Raw genomic sequence first — 20,312 nt, forward strand, 5'->3', positions numbered from 1 at the left:
TGTTTTGTTTAAATTCATTAAAACACACTGCCTATGTTCACTGAGAAAATGGAGGAAAATACTCACATATTCACATTTTCTGAGCACTGTATATATATATATATATATATATATATATATATATATATATATATATATATATATATATATCTCACAAGTATTTTCATACTGTAAAGAAATGTGTAACTATGCAAACCACAATGTAAGATAGACATATTTGTGTATGTGCTTATAGCTTTATGTAATGCAATAACCTGTGAATGCAAAATGAATTGATGCATTTAGTTTTTGTTTAAATTAAATGTATTGCGTACATATTTACCAGTGTATTGCCATATTTTTGGACAGCAAGCATTAGCGCTTATCCTCCCTGCCGGTGTGCTGTTTGTGTGGTGGAACATTTGCCTTTTAAATCATAGCATGTCTTTGTGAGCAGCTCATTGGCCACAGACCGCTATGCTAATGATACATCCACATCGCCACCGGCAAACACATGCTAATTTGTGTGCCACACGCTGAACATCTCCACGCAGGCTAATTTGTTTGAGCTCTACACTTAGAAAGTCAAATAGCAATCTAGTGATGCAAGCCAGTTGCAGAAAGACATGGAAGAAGCTCCGGATCCGCAGAACTGACAAACTGGTAACTGCTGGTGTACTGTTTTACAGTATAATGGATTTATCATGAAGGGAAGATCTGATTGTGTTAATAACAATTGTTTTTGAACCATAACAGAGTCGACGGTGACAGAGTTCACAATAAAGATAACAGAGTCGACGTGACAGAGTTGATGATAACAGAATTGACGGTAACAAAGTTGAAGATAATACAGTCGACAATAACAGAGTCGATGGTAACATGGTTGACAGTAACAGAGTTAATGATGGTTAACAGTAATTGTAACAGAGTCGACAATAACAGAGTTGAAGATAACAGAGTTGAAGATAACAGAGTTGACCGTAACAAAGTTGACGATAACAAAGTTGATGGTAACATTTAACGGTAACATAGTTGATAGTAACATTTGACGATAACAGAGTTGACGGTAACATAGTTGACCGTAACATTTGACGGTAACAGAGTTGGCGGTAACAAAGTTGAAAGTAATTTTAACAATTAAAATAAATAATACTGAAAGTAGATGTTTCACGCAAAAGTTTATTTAACTTAGTAAACTTAATTATTAAGACTTAATTATTTGATGACTAGCTGAATGTATGATTCTTTAATTTATAAATTTCAAGACAAAATGTCCCTAAATACACATACGAACAACATTTTTAGAAGTAAATTAATATAATTTGTCTTATTATAAATTTTTATTTCATTCATTTATTATATTTTTTTATAATAAGTTTCTCTAGGAGCGCAAAATGCACCCACAATCAACCATGTGGTGTAATGTTTAGTGTCCAGCAGTTCTTTCTGGGTCTCAAATCTGATTGGCTGATACTGTAGCTGTGCAATATTCTGCCAGTATCAGCACTGTTTCAGCCTCTTCACCCATGTGCATCACTCCACCCGCAGCAAGTGCATTGCAGAAAGTGTTTTTCTTACTTGTCAGATTTCTCATCCAAATAACAAAATTAATTGTTTGTTTCTAAATTAAATGAATTTTTCCCGAAACCAGCAAAATAATAACTAAACTCACCATAGTTTGACAAATAATGTGACTGTTGGAACCTATAATGTACTTTCGAGATGTTTTAGGCTGGGGTATTGTTGTCTAGACTTTAGATATGTGATTTATTTATAAGGATAGTGCCTGTTTGAAAATGTTTTGGTCATTCAGCATCTTTTGAATTAATATAATATCACACTTGCACAGAAATATGAGTGTATACCAGCACTGCTGTGACTACCCACAGCAAAATCACAGCTGATATACAGACAAATTACAGTGCTTCCAGTGTGATATTGCTCATATATGCTGCATGAATGTGTGTGTGTGTGTGAATGTGTGTGTGTATATGTGTGTGTGTGTGTGTGTGTGTGTGTCAGAGATAATCCCGTCATCGTGCCGCCACACTCTTCATGCTCTCGACTCGCTGTACACGATTAACTACTCATAACTCACTGAGCAGAAACACACACACACACACACACACACACACACACACACACACACACACATACACACACACACACCGAGCTCATTCTGACTTCAACATCTCCCAAATAATTCATTCGGGAAGACAACATAAACAGTTTGTCCTTAATGAATTACTTATGTTGCATTCAGATCTAAACACATATGAAAGAATTCTCCCTCACTCTTCAACAACAGCCATCCAATCAATTCCTCTCACACTAAATAAAGCTCCGCCTACAAGTGTGCTCGATCTAGAAGTAGAAAAACACACACTATAGAGGAGAAAAGACTGTAGTGAAAGTGACACACACACACACACACACACACACACCTGCATTATTAAACACACCCAGACGAGACAGTCACTTTAACATCTCACCAGACTGGCCGTCAGAAGAGTTCACGTCTCAGTCTGATTATCCAGATTCATTCACACATGAGTTCAGTGTTCGCTCTGGTCGTGACGCAGTCAGCCAGCAGCTTTAACTCTGCCATCCTCACATTTGCATAATTAATTTGGAGAGTCAAAGTCAATGATAAGGTATTTGTGAAGATGAAATGCGTGTAGAGTTTGTTCAGTATTAGCTGTTGACCTCATGTGGATGACTTCTGTTTAAGGCTGTAGTGAAATCTCATATGAATTATTGCAATAAATATTGTGTTCTGAAAATCATTTACCCAACACAATCAGCTCTGATTGGCTATATTGGCTCTACTCTGCTGTGATTGGCCAGATTAACTCTGCTCTCCTTTTATCGCTCAGGTTGGCTCAACTCTGCTCTCATTGGCTCTACCCTGCTCCGATTGGCCCTACTTTACACTGATTGGCCAGGTTGGCTGTACTCTTCCCTGATTGGCTGTACTCTGCTCTGATTGGCTAAATTGGCTCTACTCTGTTTTGATTGCCCAGATAGGCTGTCCTCTTCTCTGATTGGCCATGTTGACTCTATTTGCTCTTATCAGCTGCACTCTGCTCTGATTGGTTCTACCCTGCTCTGATTTTCTCTACTCTACTCTGATTGGTCAGGTTGGCTTTACTCTGCTCTGATTGGCTCTACTCTGTTTTGATCACCCAGATAGGCTGTCCTCTATTCTGATTCGCCAGGTTGGCTCTACTCTGCTCTGATTGGCTCTACACTGCTCTAATTGCTCTGATTGGCTGTACTCAACACTAATTGGCCAGGTTGACTGTACTCTGCTCTGATTCGCTCTACTCTGCTCTGACTGCTCTGATTGGCTCTACTCTGCTCCGATTGGCTAATTTGGCTCTACTCTGCTTTGATTGCCCAAATAGACTGTCCTTTTCTCTGATTGGCCATGTTGGCTCTATCTGCTCTGATCACTACCATGATCTGATTGCTCTGATTTGCTCTTATCTGATTGGCCAGTATGGGTGTACTCTTCTCTGATTGGCTCTATTATGCTCCAATTGTTCTGATTGGCTCTACTCTGCTCTAATTGGCCAGATTGGCTCCACTCAGCTTTGTTTGGCTATATTGACTCTACTGTGCTCTGATTGCTCTGATTGGCTCTACTCTTTGAACGCCTAGATTGGCTGTCCTCTGGTTTGATTGACCAGGTTGGCTCTACTCTTCTTTTGGTTGGCTCTACTCTGCTCTGATTGGCCAGATTGGCTCTACTCTGCTCTGATTGGCTCTACTCTGCTCTGATTGGCCAGATTGGCTCTACTCTGCTCTGATTGGCTCTACTCTGCTCTGATTGGCTCTACTCTGCTCTAATTGGCCAGATTGGCTCCACTTTGCGTGGTTTGCATATATTGACTCTGCTCTGTTTGGCCAGATTGGCTCTACTCTGCTGTGATTGGCCAGATTGACTCTACTCTTTGAATGCCTAGACCAAGTGTGCCGCAAGCCTACGTTTGAGTGAAGGTTTCGGCCGTTAGATCGCCCCCTGGGGGCTGGCTGCAGTACAAGTCATAAAGCCCGCCTCCTCCGTGTTAATGAAGGAGACTTGAGCCCAAATAAAAAAAAATATTACACTTGCAATAAAATGTCCCGAAAGATAGTTCTGGTCGAATAAGGCACTGGTTATTGTGCTGAAATAGGTGCAGATCTTCATTTTTGTAAACAGTTTGTTTTTAGCAGTAATTTAATGCTGGGCGTGTCATCGTGATACACAGCTGTGATTGACAGTTTCTCAAAGCGCGGCGTCTGAGCTTCGGCAGGAGACTGAAGTAGACTGAAATGTTATTATTCGATCTCTGTGTTATTTTACCATGACAAAATGAGTTCAGCAGTAAACTATAGTTTCTGACATACATGATCCTGGTGGAACACTGTTTATTCGCTAAGTTCAGGGCTTTTTTCGGGCTTTATTAGTTTGCTGAAACACGCCTAGCCACCCAAATAGCAAAACACAGTTCCGGCTAGATTCTCGCCTGCCGGAGACTTATCTCTTAGAGCTCAGACTGACTAATGTTACCTCTGCTGGACCTACTCCGGATGCCTGGACTCACTGCCCGATTCCAGTCCGAGTCAATCGAGCCTGATGCGGCGGCCGAGCGAGCAGGCGCTGCCGCATGCGAGCCGGAATCACCCCGCGACGCCGCGAGTAAGTTATGCGCTGCGGCCTGGAGCTGGCGCGATTGAATATATAAAACCCTCATATTTGTTAACGTTATTACATCCATTTGTGTTGATATGACAGCAAACGCATGCTGAGAAGTTTGGGGGGCGTAGTTGATTTTACATAAAGCGTTTGATTGGAAGCTCGACTCTGCTCATTTTCGCGGCTCCTCCTCTGGCTCCATCAGACAATCCTTCTGCGCATGTCTGGCTCCAATTTCAGCAGTCTTTTGCGACAGTTTGTGCCCGTCAAGCAGGCGTTTTGCCCTCAAGGCGTTCAATGGGAAAAAGGGCTGTCGCGTCGTCCATATTTTTTACAGTCATTGGCCTAGACTAGCTGTCCACTGGTTTGATTGACCAGGTTGGCTCTACTCTGTTCTGATTGCCCAGATTGGCTTCACTCAGCTTTGTTTGGTCATATTGACTCTACTCTGATTGGCTAAACTGTTCCTACATGAATGCATGCTGCCTCATTGATGCTGCCAAATATACCGATAAAATGACCTAAACATAAATAATAAGGGTTTTCAGAAAGCGATATGTATGTATTATTTGTGCACTATTATAATGATTTCTGTTTGAGGCTACAGGGAAATCTGATTAATTATGACAGCATATATTGTACACTGTATCATTTACACCACAATGGCCTGGTATGCAGAATACTCTGTTCAAAGTTGTTTCAGTGAATCTCTGACAACACAAACATCATTTTTAGTACACTGCTGTTGGACAAACATACTCTAAAGGAAAATAAAATATTGTAATGTGATTTTTTTCAGAAGCCATTCCTGGAGAAAATGGAGAAAGATGTGATTTGACCTTGTATTGGTGTAGCTTCAGCCTAATGGAGCATGAAATGAGTCAAATCCTCAAGCCTCAGTTTCACTTAGTGTTGGTCTCTTGATTTGATTAATTTCACAGCGTTTTAAACCGGAGTGTCTGTGGATGCGTCTGCACATGCGTCTCTGGGACATCTCTATGACGTCTGCATCTTCAGCTGGACATGTGTCCGTATGTCACTGATCTCCTGGTGGACTTCAGATCATCCTCCAGCAGATTTACAGCCTGTGCCTGAACCACACGACTGAATACACGTCTCAATCTGAGCTCTTGTAGAAGTGCTCCTTTTCTTCTTTTGTAAAAGGCCCTGTTTGTGTGTTGTTGGACTCCTACAACAGGTTTAGTTGTATCCAAGGTCAGAAAACACTTCAGTTTTCTCATAATATCCATTGAGCATCAGCTCGTTTCTTCCGGTGGCTGAAATAGTTGGTTCAAGGATTTGTTTTCTCTAAACACTGAGTTTACTCTACTCTGCTCTGATTTGTCAGGTTGGCTTTACCCTGCTCTGATTAGCCTGATTAGCTCTACTCTTTTCTGATTGGCCAGATTGGCTTTAATCTGTTCTAATTGGCCTGGTTTTCCCTACTCTACTCTAATTGGCCAGATTATCTCTAATCTATCTCTATTGCCTCTACTTTGCTCTGATTGGCCAGATTGGCTTTTATCTGTTCTGATTGGCCTGGTTTTCCCTATTCTACTCTTGATTGGCCTGATTGGCTCTACTTTGCTCTGATTGGCCAGATTGGCATTACACTGCTCTGATTGGTCTGATTGGCTCTACTCTACTCTAATTGGCCAGATCATCTCTAATCTACTCTGGTGGCCTGATTGGCTCTACTCTGCTCTGATTGGCCAGATTAGCTCTACTCTGCTCTAATTGGCCAGATTAGCTCTACTCTGCTCTGATTGGCCAGATTGACTTTACTCTGCTCTGATTGGCCTGATTCTGATTTGTCCTACTGTAATTGGCCTGATCTGATTGGTCTGATTTGTCCTACTCTACTGTAATTTACTAGATTGTCTTTAATCTATTCTGTTTGACCAGATTGCCTCTACTCTGCTCTGATTAGCCAGATTGGCTCTTACTCTGATCTGATTGGCCTGATTTGCCCTACTCTAATTGGTTAAAATTGTCTCTACTCTGATCTTATTGGTCAGATTACCTCTACTCTGCTCTGATTTGTCAGACTGGCTCTACATGTAGGTGTTTGCTGCCCTATTCCTGCTGTAAATTATGATGACAAGATTAATTAATTAAGCGTGTATTACCCCAAGGTTAAAACTTATCAGAGTCCACAATGGTGTCATTTTAATCATATGATTTTGTATTTAATATTTGGTATTTTTGTATGTTTTTTTAAGTCGAATATCTTTTTGAATAGTTTTTAGTTTTACATTTTAGCTTAAATTTCGTTAATAACGTACTGATCAACCAAGTTATTTCAGTAAGAATGAGTACTGTATAGTTTAGTTCATACAATGCAAAATGCGTGATTAAATGTTGAAATCTCTGACAACATTTGAGCAATTGTCAAGACATTTTCGGAGAAACCAATTCTACATGTAAAAGTTCTCTGTAAAAACGAGTCTTTCTATCCATTTTAAATAATTTGCTTCTTTAAGAAATGTTTCATATATCAAAGCATTTGCATTTTCTTCTTTCTGTAAAACTATTTATATTTTGGATAAAGTTGGACAGAAAAAAGGATAATTAGCGTTGTTTACATATTAGAAATAATTGAAGAGCACAATAAAACAATAGCCAAAGAAAAAAACAACAACAACACTACAGTCCAAAGTTTTTAGTTAGTGAGAAAACAAAACAATTATTCATCAGAGAGCCGCCCAAGACATTGAAAACATTTACGCAGACTCACATAAACGAGCGTCCGCCCCTCACATTACTTTCTGCTCCGTCTTCTGCAGTTTCATACCTTGTTAGTCACAAATTAATTACGATTTGCGAGCTGTGAAGGCCTGTGAGAATTGAACGCACCCCTTGAGCCTCATTAGTGGAGAATGTGAAACTGTAGAATCAAACTGCATCGAACAACCTGCCATTTAACAAACACTTTAATCCACAATGACTGTCTGCTGCTCGCTAATTGCTGAAACTCTTCTGCTGAAGCGTCCAGAGGTCAAGAGTCCATTAGAGGACGCTTCTACATTAATGGGGTCAACTTCACCTCAGATCAGAATTAAAGGGACAATTCGACCAAAAACTGATGACCCTTCACCTGTCACAAACTTCTTTCTTCTGTTGAATGCAAAAGAAGGTATTTCGTAGAATGTTGGAATCTTGTAACCATTGACTTCTATAGTGTTTGTTTTTCCTACTATGGGTGTTGATTGCAACAGGTTGTAGAGCTGCACGATATATGGTTTCAGCATCAATATCGCAAAGTGTGCGTTTATAATAGTCACGTCACAAGCAATGTTGAGTCTGAATTATACTGTATTACTACAGAACATGCATGGTTTGTAGAGTTGCTGCTAAGTTTAACCTAAACAGAGTGAAAGGGGATCATTTGCATCTGTTTTTAAGGCCTGTGACTGAGCATTTCTAGAGAGTTTAAAACATTTAGGTACAAGAAATGATGATGTTTGGAGGTGTAAGAGATTAATTGTATTTAATCATTTATGCAGAAATAAATGTTTTACTTACTTTGAATTTTTGTCTCGTTTCTAGTCCAAATATCTACATTCATTCATTCATTCATTTTCTTTTCGGCTTGGTCCCTTTATTAGTCTGGGGTTGCCACCGCGGAATGAACCACCAACTTATCCAGCATGCATTTCATGTAGCGGATGCCCTTCCAGCTGCAACCCATCTTTATGAAACACCCATACACACTCATTTACACTCATACACTAAGGACAATTCAGTTCACCCAGTTCCCCTATAGCGCATGTGTTTGGACTGTGGGGGAAACCTGAGCACCCGGAAAAAACCTACGCAAACACAGAGAGAACATGCAAACTCCACACAGAAACACCAACTGACCCAGTTTGGACTCGAACCAGCAACTTTCTTGCTTTGAGGCGACAGCACTACCCACTGCGCCACTGCGTTGCCCAAATATCTACAGTTCAAAGCAAAAACAAGATTATTTACATACCCTATTGGCAGTTAATTTAGCTTGTTTTAATGAAAAACTCCTTATATTTGACTCACTTCTTCTGAAGGTAAAAACAAGACAAGATTTCTACTTGAAGGCTGATTTATTTTTCCGCAGCCATTTCACAGCCACATGATCTCTGGTCAAGTAAGATGATGGACCCATTCCTGAGCCTTACTTTGCACTAAATTGTCGATGATTGTAAGCTGCGCCAGAGATGCCTTGAGACGGCATATATTCCATTACATTCAAAGTAATATTTACATTAAAATGTGTTTACAGAAGATGCAGGAAATGCTGGTTTAAAATATTATTTACAGGATATACAAGAGTTATTTTATTTAGAAGAGATGCTGCTAATTTTCTACTTTTAATATCAACAACACTGAAAATATTTTTGTTTTTTCCTGCATTGCAAGGTATTTATTTTCACTTTATTATAAGAATAAAACTGACTGTTGGTTTTAAGCAATGTGTGTTTTCATTTCAGTTGCTCAACGTTGATGTTCAATAAATAATCATAGATAGTGTGATCACAAAACCTGTTAGTTAACTATGAAGGATATATATATATATATATATATATATATATATATATATATATATATATATATATATATATATATATATACACACACACACAGTTGAAAACATACACTTTTTTACATACACTCTAAAAAAAGGAGCATAACCATTTTTTTTATTAATTTGTACACAGTCAGAAGTTTACACACGTTTCCTTGGTATTTTTTAGCTTTGCTTTTAAACTGTATAACTTTGGTTAGGTGTTTTGGGTCTCCTTCCACAAGCTTCTCACAATAGTTTGCAGGAATTTTGGCCCATTCCTCCTCACAGAATTGGTGTAACTAAATTAGATTTGTAGGCTGTCTTGCTCACACAAGCTTTTTCAACTCTGCCTACACATTTCCTATAGGATTGAGATCAGGGCTTTGTGATGGCCACTCCAAAACATTCACTCTGTTGTCCTTGAAGCACGTTGAACTAATTTGGCCATTTGTGGTCAAGTTGTAATGTCCTGGCTGATGTGTTGAGATGTTGCTTCAGTATTTCTCCATAATGTTCTGTCTTCATGATGCCATCTATGCTGTGAAGTGGACCAGTCCCTCCTGCAGCAAAACAGCCCCACTACATGATGCTGCCGCCCTCATACTGCACAGTTGGGATGGTGTTCTAGGCTTGTGCGCTTTCCCCTTTGTCCTCCAGATGTAACACTGCTCATTATGGCCAAACAGTTCAATCTTAGCTCCATCAGAGCACAGGACATGTCTCCACACATCAGTCTTTCCCCAGTGTCATTCAGCTAATGTTAATCTGGCTTTGTTGTTGATTCTGGCTTATTGATTCTCCATGTTGTCACACAAGGAAGCAGTGTGTTTGAGCTTTTCCTTCAATACTATTCTACAGTTGTGCCTCACATTAACTCAAATGTTGTCAATCAGCCAATCAGAAACCTCCAAAACCTTGACATCATCATCTGAGCTTTTCCAGTGCCAGAATAATCTTATTGTATGTAAACTTGACTGTATATATATATATATATATATATATATATATATATATATATATATATATATATATATATATATATATATATATATAGTTTAGGCCAAATCGCCCAGCCCTAGAATCTAGTCAGAAGAACATGATGTAAATAAACGATGTGCTTTGAAGCTAGCATGATTCTCATTAATTAATATAACCACAGTGATCAAGCATGCATGCTTAAACGGCTGGCCATTTATATTGATAAGTTGAGTATTGTGTCCTGGACTCGCTCTCGTCTTTCTGCTGTTGTTTTCCTCTTCTTAAGTGTGTCATTACGCTCAGAAAAGAGGGTCAGTCCATTACTTTTAATTCTGCATCATCATTACACTGTGAAAATCAAATAACTTTAAGGTCCTGGAGAGCGCTTCTCATCAGAAAGCCCATTGCCTTCAATTTCCACGCTTGTGAGAGCGAGCCATTGAGTTTCCCCTTCTCGAATCAGCCGCTGCCTTTTTCCACACAAGAAATGAGTCTTCTGGAAAAGTCATGTGCTCATTTCCATGCATGGTAAATAAATGGAAATTTAATTTGGAGTGTTAATAAAACTCACAACTGGTTAATTTATTTACACACTAATCCAGTAGGAATAGGGAAAGCTGCAGTTCGTAAATCGCTTCATTTTTTTCTGACTTTCTCATTTAGATTTCAGCCTCTGAGCTGTTTCACGGCTTCAGTCGCTTTAGAAGACATTTCTAGTTTCACGCAGAGCCACTTGTGGAAAAAATGTCCCTTTTCTGGTTGTGAATGGCAGCTCGGCATGGGGTTTGATTTGGTGAAGTCGGACACACACTCGCCTGTGGCTTTCCCTCGTCAGATTGTTCTCTAATTGGACAGTTGAACTTGAATTGGACAGACTCTCAGAGCAAGATGTTTTTCCATCAGGTCTTGTTTTCTCGGTCAGATGTGTCTGGAGCATGAGCTGGTGTAACATTCTAACAGTTTGATAACCTTGTATAAAAATATCTCTCTAACATATAAATGTGGGTGTGCTAATTTTGGAGCGTTAAGTTGAATCATAAGTTATTTTGTTAGATGAGCTCTACGGGTCTGTTCTTCGTACGTGGATTACTCAGTTAGCTGGATTTGGATATTGACGATTTGACACGATCCAGGATCGTTTCGTTCTTCAAAGCTGATCTGAGAGTTGTTGTCATAGCAACAGTTCTGCTAGCTCAAACCTGATCGGGAGCAGGTTCAATTCATATAAACAGGATTAGATCGGCTTAGTTCAAGCAAAGATAATTGAGAAAGTACAGAATTATGATGTTTTCTTACAGTAGTAGTTATATACACTTGGGAAAATAGTTAAAAAAAATTAAATATATATATAAAGTTATAGTTATTAATAAAATAAATAAAGTTATATTAACAAAACTTATGCAATCTGCACCCTCGAAATGAAAGTACAAAGAGAAAATGTATTGATATGAACTTTTTAGATCGCTTTATACAATTTGTGTATGATAATAGAAATGCAGAATATGTGACTTTAAAAAAAAAATAATAATGCATCAATGCAGTCATGAACATGTTGTGACAGTTAATATGCCAGTGATTATGCTTCACAAAAGTTGCAGACGCCTTCACCAATATCAAAATGCTTTTGTAAACATCCAGTTATTCCATACAGCGATTAAAAAAGCGGCTACTATAATAAAGAAAATATTTTCTAAGTGTAGAACTAAATACACTGATTTGCATTGAAATACATGATAAATACTCTCGACACATGACAGTGTAAAGCCTGCAGCTCACAACATATGTGGAAGGTTATTGCGTGTCATATTTAACAAACCGTTAAATATGACTTCTAATTTGATGTAATTTTGCTCACATGGATAATTGAATATTAATCAGATGATGTCATTACGCTGCTGTTTCGTCAGCCAATCGTTGCATTGCTGATCATGATTTCAAGGATCGATAGATCTGTCCTTCACAACACACGCAGCGATCTCAGATCAGTTCATCCAGACATTATAATCTGATTCACGAACTTGTTTAAAGAACCAAATTAGCCAGAGATCAGTTATCAAGATTAAAAAATCCAGGATCTGCAAACTTATCTTAGATCATTTAAGCGAGGTATGAAGAATAGACCCCAGATCTGGCTTCAGTACTGGCTAATCTATTTTATATAACAGGGGTCACCAAACTTGTTCCTGAAGGGCCGGTGACCTGCTGATTTTAGCTCCAACCCTAATCAAACACACCTCAACATGCTAATCAAGGTCTTACTAGGTATAGTTGAAACACTCAGGCAAGTCTGTTGAAGGAAGTTGGAGCTAAACCCTGCAGAGACACTGGCCCTCCAGGACCGAGATTGGTGACCCCTGGTATTTACAAATATTGTAAAGCTTCCTGTAGAAAATATTAATATAAAAGAGAGATCTGTGACGGGTCAACTCATATTGAGCACTGTAAAGTATTTTACTAGTATTAACATGACATATTTGGGTATGGGAACAGGAGATTTGGCTCTGAATAATAGTGTAGGTCAGAAGAATGAAGGCCACTAAATGTAACTCGTCCCCTAGACACCTTAATATGCTTTATACCACTTTAAATGAAATATCATCAGTCCTCTAAGGAGTCTCAGGTACGGCCGGTGATTCTCCAAAGACACTGACCAAACACTTTAACCAGGATTTCTGAAATGATTTCCAATATGTCTGATCTGGCTTAATTAATTCGCTAAGCCAGCGCAATTGAATTTGGACTTAACAGAGACTTAAATAAGAGATAACAAGTTCTTTCCAAAGAGTTTCTGAAGCTGTAGTTTGGAGAAGACGATGCTGAAGTTTGAATTAATCAGTCAAGCTGTTCTTCATTATCTTTAATTCAGGCTTTATTCAACATATTACAGCCATCTTGACCCCTATTACTGAAGAACACGTAAACAAGCCACACATTTGATTGAGGGGTAAAACAAAACCCCCCCTCTGTAATCTGACGTGTTGATTAGTGGAGAAGTCAAATCAGACGCTGCTCTTGATTATATAATGCTGTTGTGTTGCTCATTTTGTTGATGTGGCTGATGAGGCTTAATCAGACGTTCTTAAATCAATGAGTTTAAACACCCACACACACACACACACACACACACACACACACACACACACACACACACACACACACACACACACACACACACACACACACACACACACACACACACACACCCACATACACACACTTACACTTCCTCTGTGGTTCAGTAATGAAGAGACTCTGTACATCTAGGTTGGTTGAGTGAAATATAAGCAGGTGGAGCAGAGAGAGGACCGGCTGTCTTTAGTACTAACAGAAGTCTATATATATGAATATATTAGATATTTATTACATATTTAAAACAATATGTTGTTATTTTATGTCTGATCTCGAGTAAAAACATTCTCTCTGTGTAATATGTTGTTGGTTTATGTCTGATCTTGAGTACGGACACTCTCTCGCTGTAATGTTGAGATGCTCTACCGAGGCAGCAGCAGGATTGAGTGGTATCCGCAGTCATTATGTAGTTTTATCATGCAGCTAGCAGCAGAAGCTTGTGTGTGTGTGTGTGTGTGTGTGTGTGTGTGTGTGTGTAGTGAAGGGGTCTGGAAGGGCTCTCGGTGTGCTCTCGTCATCAGGAGTCGAGCGTTTGAGCTGCTCTTCAGCTTTTAGAGGACTGTAGATGTGCAATCAACAACACAGCAGACCTGCAGATCTCAGCATGAAGGACATTATACACGCTTATAACCTTACTGTCAAGCTCGCAGTCTGTTTATCTCGATATCTATGATAATAGTGTTTTGTAGTCTACTATATTATATTATATTATATTATATTATATTATATTATATTATATTATATTATATTATATTATATTATATTATATTATATACATTTTATTATATTATATTATATTATATTATATTATAATATATTAAATTATATTAATTTTATTATATTATATTATGTTATATTATATTTTATTATATTATATTATAATATATTAAATTATATTAATTTTATTTTATTATATTATACTATATTATATTATATTATATTACATTACATTATATTATATTATAATATATTAAATTATATTAATTTTATTATATTATATTATATTTTATTTTATTATATTATAATATATTATATTTTATCATATTATACTATAATTAATTGTATTATATTATATTATACTATAATTTATTATAATATGTTATATTGTATTATAATATATTATATTATATTATATTTTATTATTTTACATTATATTTTATTATATTATATTTTATTATATTATATTATTATATTATATTATATTATATTATATTACATTATATTACATTATATTATATTTCTGTAAAATACATTCATATACTGCAGTTTACTGGGAGTAAAAAAAAGCTCCAGTTTCTCATACAGCATATGGAAATACATCATATATTTAATTATATTTCAGCATTTTTCCTTATATTTGTGTTTGTTTAGGGTTTTTATGAGTATGCATATATTGCAGGTGTCCACATTGAGAATCATCTGCATTCACTGTACAGTTTTTCACTGACAGCTGCTTTACTGCTTATTTAGCACTAAAAATACCATAAAAAGTTTCAATAAAAGAGTCCCTCATTAGCATGGCCCATACGCGACTCTTTATAGGCCAGAGCTGAGCCAAAATAATCCATCCGCTGTGAGGGAACGATTGGAAAAGTGCCTCGATTCAATTAGATCCCCGTTGAGCTGCTGGTTTGTTCACAGAAGCCAAAAGCATCGAAGCCTTTTAGTTTCCATCCCAGAAATAATTGATATTCATTATCAACCACTGGCTAGACATTTTTGATCAATCCTTATGCCTCACGGGTGACGAATGCCTGATTCTGATTGGCTGACGAGCATTCAAAGTTTTTACTGATTGTTAAAGAACAGCAAAACCCTCCGTCAGTCCGTCATCACAGTGCTTCAGCATTCTTCTTCTCTATTATTATTCCCTCCAGAACTGTCTTGAGCATCTGTCTGCGCTCCCGTCTCTTCTATGGTGCAGCTCAAATATTAGAGGAGAACAAACACCACAGTGGTTTTTCCCATGATTACACCCCCCCACCACCACCACCCCACTCTTCTAGCGCTGCAGGGGCGAACACGTCTAAATCTTCTCCAAAGCTGAAAGGTTTAGTGATAGAGATTCTTCATGCTCACACACACACGCACGCACACACACACACACACACACACACACACACACACACACACACACACAGAATGCAGATCTGCAGTAAATGTGATTCTTCTCTGCCAGATCTCATTCTGGTGATTAGAATAACAGATATTGAGCCGTTCAGTCCACATCTTCCACAGAAGAGCAATGATAATTGTGAGTGGGTGAAATAAAGCTGACGTGTGTGTTTGGAGGAGATCCTGAATCCAGAAAATGCAAGAATCCCGCAGTGATGAAGTCAGGAGGACAAAAGCAGGCTGTTATTCTGAAAAAGAGATCATTCTGTTGAAATGCACTTCTGATTGTCATGATGTCTTCAAACGGCACTCGTGGATGTGCTTCACTTCTGTAAATGCTCATACTAGCTGAACGGCTGAGAGTTGAACCGTCTGCACACATTCACAATCTGAACACCAGTTCACAATTAACACTGTACTGAATATTCAATTCACTGCGCAATATTTAATATCACAAAGCATCTTTACAAGCGGTGTGTGCTTCAACAATACAGTCAATATCAGAAAAGTTAAGAGGTTTAGTGTGAACAGTATATGTAGTGTCTGATATATACTCTATATAAGGTGAGATCTGTCTATAAAATATTTTTTATTATATGTAAGTCATTCTTTTGTATTGCTTAAGTTCGCTTAATTTATTGTAAAGGCTGTGGTGTTTCTGAAGCACGCTATAGTAAACTCCTTGAATTGGTCTGCTGTGGTGATTCTACAGTTGCTATGGTAACACAACAACTATTGTAATTGATTTGTTTTGGTGATTCTACAGTTGCTATGGTAACACAACTATAGTAATTGGTCTGTTGTGGAGATTCTACAGTTGCTATGGTAACACAACTATAGTAATTGGTCTCTTGTGGTGATTATACAGTTGCTATGGTAACACAACTATAGTAATTGGTCTCTTGTGGTGATTATACAGTTGCTATGGTAACACAACTATAGTAATTGGTCTGTTGTGGTGATTCTAGAGTTGCTATGGTAACACAACTATAGTAATTGGTCTCTTGTGGTGATTCTACAGTTGCTATGGTAACACAACTATAGTAATTGGTCTGTTGTGGCGATTCTACAGTTGCTATGGTAACACAACTATAGTAATTGGTCTCTTGTGGTGATTCTACAGTTGCTATGGTAACACAACTATAGTAATTGGTCTGTTGTGGCGATTCTACAGTTGCTATGGTAACACAACTATAGTAATTGATCTGTTGTGGTGATTTTAGTGTTGCTATGGTGACATCAAGCAGTTAATCGAGTTGATGTGATATTGAGTTGAGTTGATTTTATGTTTGTATTACATTAATGGATGCGCTACAGCTGTCTTTAAATGAAAGAGACAAACCTCTTGCACATTACAGTTGGATTTGCAGTTTAGATTCACTATCACAGATAACGTGAGCCGTTTTTGTTCTATTCTGTTCTATTCTTTTCTGTTATGTTCTAATTTGTACTTTCTGTTATATTCTGTCTTGTTCTAATCTATTCACTTTTTTTCTTTCTGTTCTGATATTTTATTTTCTGTTCTGTTCTCTTGTATTCTATTCTATTTTATTATGTTCTATTCTGTTCTATTCTATTTTTTGTTCTCTTATATTCCATTTTATTCTGTCCTATTCTTATCTATTCTGTTCTATTCTGTTTCCTTCTATTCTTTTCTTTTCTTTTATGTTTTCTCTACTGTTTTAATCTGTTCTGATCTGTTATTTTCTTTTTTGATCTGTTCTATTCTGTTTTACTCTCTTCTCTTGTCTTCTCTTGTCTTCTCTTGTCTTCTCTTCTCTCCTCTTCTCTTCTCTTCTCTTCTCTTCTCTTCTCTTCTCTTCTCTTCTCTCCTCTTCTCTTCTCTCCTCTTCTCTTCTCTTCTCTTCTCTTCTCTTCTCTTCTCTTCTCTTCTCTTCTCTTCTCTTCTCTTCTCTTCTCTTGTCTTCTCTTGTCTTCTCTTGTCTTCTCTTCTCTCCTCTTCTCTCCTCTTCTCTCCTCTTCTCTTCTCTTCTCTTGTCTTCTCTTGTCTTTTCTTGTCTTCTCTTCTCTCCTCTTCTCTTCTCTCCTCTTCTCTTCTCTTCTCTTCTCTTCTCTTCTCTTCTCTTCTCTTCTCTCCTCTTCTCTTCTCTTCTCTTCTCTTCTCTTCTCTTCTCTTCTCTTCTCTTCTCTTCTCTTCTCTTCTCTTCTCTTCTCTCCTCTTCTCTTCTCTTCTCTCCTCTTCTCTTCTCTTCTCTTCTCTTCTCTTCTCTTCTCTTCTCTTCTCTTCTCTTCTCTTCTCTTCTCTTCTCTTCTCTCCTCTCCTCTTCTCTTCTCTTCTCTTCTCTTCTCTCCTCTTCTCTTCTCTTCTCTTCTCTTCTCTTCTCTTCTCTTCTCTTCTCTCCTCTTCTCTTCTCTTCTCTTCTCTTCTCTTCTCTTCTCTTCTCTTGTCTTCTCTTGTCTTCTCTTCTCTTCTCTTCTCTTCTCTTCTCTTCTCTTCTCTTCTCTCCTCTTCTCTTCTCTTCTCTTCTCTTCTCTTGTCTTCTCTTGTCTTCTCTTGTCTTCTCTTCTCTTGTCTTCTCTTGTCTTCTCTTCTCTTCTCTCCTCTTCTCTTCTCTTCTCTTCTCTTCTCTTCTCTTCTCTTCTCTTCTCTTGTCTTCTCTTGTCTTCTCTTGTCTTCTCTTCTCTTGTCTTCTCTTGTCTTCTCTTCTCTTCTCTCCTCTTCTCTTCTCTTCTCTTCTCTTCTCTTCTCTTCTCTTCTCTTCTCTTGTCTTCTCTTGTCTTCTCTTGTCTTCTCTTCTCTTGTCTTCTCTTGTCTTCTCTTCTCTTCTCTTCTCTTCTCTTCTCTTCTCTTCTCTCCTCTTCTCTTCTCTTCTCTTCTCTTCTCTTCTCTTCTCTTCTCTTCTCTTCTCTTCTCTTCTCTTCTCTTCTCCATTACACAGCTCAGGCTCTACAGTGACGCTGCAGTTTATTTGACATAAAGTGTGTTCGAGCTGTAAACGAGCTCCGCTCATCAAACTCAAGGGCCTTTAAGATGAAAAGCGCAATGATATCTTGATGCCTGAATGATTTGCATATAAGCGTTTCTATTATTATATTATCGGTGTGCCATTTCCAATCAAAGAAAAGAGGCTTCTCGCACAAAAGCGTCATTTCAGGCCATGATTTCAGACCCTCCAGTCTGTAATTAAAAGATAAGCTATTTATGCAAATGTTTGTGGTTTATTCTGTCATTTGCAGAGAGCGGAGCTTATGTCTGCACTTTTGGGGAAGGTGATTTCAGGTGACTCCTCTTGTGGTTTTAGTTGTTTTATGTTAAAGGGAAAGTTTCAAAACTCCTGTGAATTATTCCGTTTTTATCTTAGATTTCTCCAGAAGAGTAAATATGATAGGGAATACTGTGAAAAATTCCTCACTCTGTCAAACATCATTAAGGAAATACAATAGAACATGTCAGCAGTGTATACATAAGTGTGGGTTTTCTGCTTTATTCTGCGGTCACTGATCATGCTGTCCACATTAATAATGCATGTCAGATTGATTACAGGACATCAGGACGTCTCTGGATGTGTTGAAACATTAATATTAGACGAGACCTTGAGCTTCTGCATTAGTTATATAAGAGCGTGCTGATGGAAACGCATGCATACGTGCCTCTGGAGACCAGCTTAAAAACTCATTCATTTCTTTACACTGACCAAATGCCTTTCTGATGCATTTCTAATCGAAATATTATTATATTATATTATATTATATTATATTATATTATATTATAATTTCTTAAATCATAAGTTAAGTTTAAGTGGGTTTACTTATATGCTATGTATTTATTTATATTCGTTTTATATTTTCATTTATTATTGTGTTAATTTTCCCAGTGATGGGTTGCGGCTGGAAGGGCATCCGCTGCGTAAAAACTTGCTGGATAAGTTGGCGATTCATTCCGCTGTGGCGACCCCGGATTAATAAAGGGACTAAGCCAACAAGAAAATGAATGAATAATGTGTTCATCTCTTAACTGCTGTATAAGTACTGTCAATACAACATAACTATCAGCAATACTATCAAAAATATATATAAAATACCTTACTGTAACATGCTGCTGGCTATATATTATGTTATTAATTATTATTATTCATATTATTATTATTTATTCATATTTATTAATATTTTTATTATTTATCTGATCTTATATCCTGCAAGTTTAGTTAATCTTTAACTAATAATAATAATAATAAAAATAATAATAATAATAATAATAATAATAATGATAATAATAATAACACGAGTATGGATATGAATAATAAAATGTATAGATTTATAGATATTAATATTAATATTAATTTTAATATGGATAATAATATACACATAATTTTTAATATTAGTCATATCATTCTGATTATACATATTATTATTATTTTTATTCATATTTAGATTATTAATGTTGTTGTGGTTGTTATTATTATTATTATTAATACAATAATAATACTAATATTAATATTATTATTATTATTATTATTATTATTATTATTATGTTAACGTTTTTACAGAGTTTGTGGGATATAAGATAAGATGAATAATATAAATATGAATAAATAATAATAATAAGAGTATTATAAATGATAATAATAATAATATGAATATGGATATACATAAATAAATACACAAATAAATAACATTTTATTCTAATTCTAATATTAATACAAGAAATGCTCTTAGTACTAATATTTATAAAAATATTATACAAATATTTTAAGGTATTTTAAAGCACTCTTAAAGCTGAAACCTTATGGAAAAAGTATTGTTTGGCACTAAAAAGGGTTCTGTGATTGTTTCATGCTGAAGAGCATTAATTTGGTGCCGTTTAGAATAATCTTTCCTGAGAGTGTACTTGGCTAATTTAAAAACTCATTACTTTTCTTCTAT

The 20,312-nt window shown here is 36.9% G+C and overlaps 1 protein-coding gene and 1 long non-coding RNA gene across 2 annotated transcripts in view; one reads left to right on the forward strand and one right to left on the reverse strand.

The window, feature by feature from the left end:
- vstm2a (V-set and transmembrane domain containing 2A) overlaps window positions 1–20,312 on the forward strand; it is a 219,827-nt gene that overhangs the window by 123,165 nt on the left and 76,350 nt on the right. The window lies entirely within an intron of this gene.
- Window positions 1,690–7,283, reverse strand: LOC147837915 (uncharacterized). The gene is made up of 3 exons (XR_015524629.1): window positions 5,006–7,283; window positions 3,875–3,943; window positions 1,690–3,753 (listed from the first exon to the last, which is right to left on the reverse strand). It is a non-coding gene; the product is annotated as an uncharacterized LOC147837915 (long non-coding RNA).

The sequence above is a fragment of the Danio rerio genome, chromosome 24, assembly GCF_052040795.2.
Source record: "Danio rerio strain M-AB ecotype USA chromosome 24, GRCz13ab, whole genome shotgun sequence".
In the NCBI taxonomy this organism is placed as follows: Eukaryota; Metazoa; Chordata; class Actinopteri; order Cypriniformes; family Danionidae; genus Danio; species Danio rerio.